Genomic DNA, 4,086 nt, shown 5'->3' on the forward strand with positions numbered 1-4,086 from the left:
TATATATATATATATATATATATGTATAAATGTACGTATGTATGTTTGTATTCATTTATATATATATATATATATATATATAATTTTTCAAAGTAAACTCTGTAATCGGTACCAATATAGCATGAGATTTCACCTCAAAATATCTAAATTAGATTCCTTAAGGATCGTTCTCTTTCTTTATATATCCAAAGTAATAACAGCTGCTAGGAAATCTTTTATTAGTTTTAACGATAAAATATGGATAGGAATGGATACACTAGAGGCTTTCGATGTCCCCATGGGAAGCTCGGACTCATCACAAATAGCTGATATGATAGGTTCCTTTATTCTCTATGAATTAAATGATCAATTACCTATGATTAGGGGGTGGTCTATATAGAGATGACTGCCTTATATATGTTACGAATAACTCTAAGCAGGAACTGCAGAGGATTATGGGTAGACTGGCTAGATTTTTTAGTAGAATGGGGATGAGCATAGTTTATGAAGATGATACTTGGGTAGCAATTTTTTAGATGTAACATTAAATATAAAAAATGAGACATATAGGCCATATCATAAACCTTTAACTAACCTAAAGTATATAAATAAATCAAGTAATCATCCTAGAGCTATTATTGATAATTTAGTTTAAAATATTTCATTAAGACTCTCCAGATTATCTGCTAATAATAGGGTTTTTAATAATGAAGCTCAATTCTATAATTCAGCATTAAATAAGGCAGGTTATAGAAACAAGGTTTACTATATTGAAAATGATAGCAACAAAGTTAAGGCAGATAACAATAAAAGCAATAAGAATAAACTCAATGAAAATAAGAGAAATAAACCCAAGAATTTCCATAAACATAACATAGGTAATTTAAATTTTTTTAAGAATGATATTCGTAATTCTGATAATAATAAAGATGATAATGTTTGGTTCATAATCCCGTTTGGGAGGAATATCAAAAGTAACTTGATTGCAAAGTTTAGAGAGGTAATAAGCAGACATTTCCCAAAGAATTCACACTATGGTAAAATTATTAATACACATATCATTAGATTTGGATTTTCAAATACTATAAATTTAGCACAAATAATTGCAGCCCATAATTTTAAAATACTAAAATCTAAAGAAATAAGGGTGGATAGGGATTTGAACTATGATATAAATAGCAATAATAATAATAATAATAATAATAATAATAATAATAATAATAATAATGATGATGATGATGATGATAATAATAATAATAATAATAATAATAATAATAATAATAATAATAATAATAATAATAATGGCGGTATTATTAATAATAATGATAATGTTTGTAATAGTAGGAATTTGATTACAGTAACGAAGGTCAACCCTAGAAGATTGAAATTTTAAGGACGTAATGCGAGGGTTAAAAATGTAGTAAGGTAAGGACTCAAACAGATGCTAGAAGATACCTGGGATGTACTTCAGGACAAATATGTAAAAGAATATCTAATCATTTTAATACGTTTAGAGATAGAAGGAAAATAGCAAGCACTAGTCTTAGTAAATACATCTGGGAACTCAAAGAACAAAATAAGCCATATTGGTTAGAATGGTCGATTATTGCGAGATCTTTCCCATATGAGAGGGGTAAGAAATACTGTTCGCTATGTACCCTAGAGCTTTATTTCATATATTCTTTAAGGGTAAGTTGATAAATAAACTAACAAATAATGCTCTGAAATGTACACATATTTTAAGACATACTTTTCGTTGGTTTAAATAAAATTGAAATATGACAAGGTATTATAATGAATTATACCATAGTTGTTAGTCCATAGACAGATCATAATAATATAATTTACTAATTGCAGCAAGGATTTTCTAAAATCCTTTTAAGATAATATAGTATAGATTCCCATGGTAGTTGAAGATTAGGTATAATGTATAGCAAATTACAATATAAGTTTAGGTCTTTAAGTAGGCCACATTAGTATATAATGTACCAATAACAGTTGTGGGCTTTACTAGAATTTTAGTGACATTTGAGGATTGAGTTCAATTATAATAGAGAATTGACTATAACCTATAGTACATTGTAGTAACAATTTAGGAGTATTATTGATAAATTAGTTAAAAATATTTCATTTAGACTCTCCAGATTATCTGTTAATTATAAGATTTTTAATAATGAAGCTCAATTCTATATTTCGGCATAAAATTTGGGCAGTTTATAAGAGAAGGTTTACTATATTGAAACTGGTTGTAGTATAATAATAATAATAATAATAATAATAATAATAATAATAATAATAATAATAATAATAATAATAATAATAATAATAATAATAATAATAATAATAATAATAATAATAATAATAATAATAATAATAATAATAATAATAATAATAATAATAATAATAATAATAATAATAATAATAATAATGATATATAATATTGGATATGAAGGTAGGCCATATTTAAATATTAAAATATTAAAGTTACAAGTAGAGGCTGGAATTTTGCCATTAAAATATAGGCACAATTTAGTATGGATTGAATTATAATGGAGAGTTAATTATAACTTGTTGTACAGTACAGTACAATATAGTGTGTTATTAGATCTTAAAGTAGGCTATATAAGTGTATAACTTGACAATAGTAATTGCCGGGTTTGAATTAAATACTAGAGGTAGGATGGCACACTATGGATCTCCATTATGGTGAGGATTGTTTATAATTTATAACATGGAGTGCATAGAATATAATATTAGATCCTAAAGCAGGCAATATTAATGTATTAATATATAACTTAAATATAACACATGTGGGTTTTGGAAAAAACTCCTAGAAGTAATTATTCCTATTGTAATAGAAATTTTTTTATTATTTATAATTTATTTATGGTTCATATTTTATAATACTATGTAGTATAATATTGGATTTTAAGGCAGGCATATCAATATACAGTTTGCCAATAGTAATTGTGGGCTTTGCAGTGGTCCCTAGGATAATATAATTTATGTGGTTTGAATAATTAATATTAAAAATTTTAGTAATAATTGTAATAGAGACATAAAATATGGCAAGGAGTTACCTCGCCTATTGGAATTACTTATAAATAGAGAAAAATTAGATTAGACCGGATAAAGCTGGGAAAGCAGTATGGATTTTAAATTTTGAATTTTTGATTTTGTTTCGATTAATTCATTATGTGTTTTTTTTTGGGGTGGGGGGTTGTTCTAAAGAAAATTATTCCTGATGAAGTGTATGGCAACTGATATATTTGACTTATATTTAGTGGTTAAATATAGCTGTATACAGAAATGTTAACATCGGATTAAATACATGGATATAAATATAAACATCGGTGTCAAATCTCTGTCTTAAATGTAAAAATTTAAAACTTTGTATATATATATACATACATGTACGTATGTATGTATGTATGTATTTATATATATGTATATATATGTATATAAATATATATATATACATACATATATATGTGTGTGTGTGTGTGTGTGTATGTGTGTATCTATACATATACGTTGGTTCAAAAGTACACCAGACTTTGTATTATCTGTCTTGGCAGTATGTATTAGGAGACATAGCCACATGTATCTACGGTTTAGAGGCTAGCACGTTAGTTTTGGGGACGAGTAAAAGACATTAATAATCATTGTTTTATGCTTAAAGTGTTATTAAATATTGAGTGATGTAGCTTAATTGCCAGAAACATGCACACAATTCCTTGTTCACTTTTTTGTTTTAATTATTTTAGTTAATTAGGAAAGGAAGAGATGTCACCTTCGTTGTTCCGTAATCATTTTAATGAAGAAGGCTTATGGTTCATGGAAACGTCTGTCATAGTGAACAACTAATAGTTAAATATAAGAATGAGAATAAGTTGGGGAAGCGTTTTGATGGACGACAATTTGTTTTGAGGATTTCTCGGAATCATTGGAAGGCTTCAAACACTATGGAATCTCAAGTAATTCCTTTATTATGAACAATCTCTAATTATCTGTGGCACGTGATGCTGGTGTGCTTATGTGTATATGTTTGAGAGAGAGAGAGAGAGAGAGAGAGAGAGAGAGAGAGAGAGAGAGAGAGAGAGAGAG

General features: G+C 26.9%; 1 protein-coding gene across 1 annotated transcript in view; it reads left to right on the forward strand.

Annotated features, from left to right (window-relative positions):
• The window catches only part of LOC106876120 (adhesion G-protein coupled receptor G6-like), a 43,520-nt gene that overhangs the window by 24,079 nt on the left and 15,355 nt on the right, over positions 1-4,086 (forward strand). The window lies entirely within an intron of this gene.

The sequence above is a fragment of the Octopus bimaculoides genome, chromosome 30 (genome assembly GCF_001194135.2).
Source record: "Octopus bimaculoides isolate UCB-OBI-ISO-001 chromosome 30, ASM119413v2, whole genome shotgun sequence".
In the NCBI taxonomy this organism is placed as follows: domain Eukaryota; kingdom Metazoa; phylum Mollusca; class Cephalopoda; order Octopoda; family Octopodidae; genus Octopus; species Octopus bimaculoides.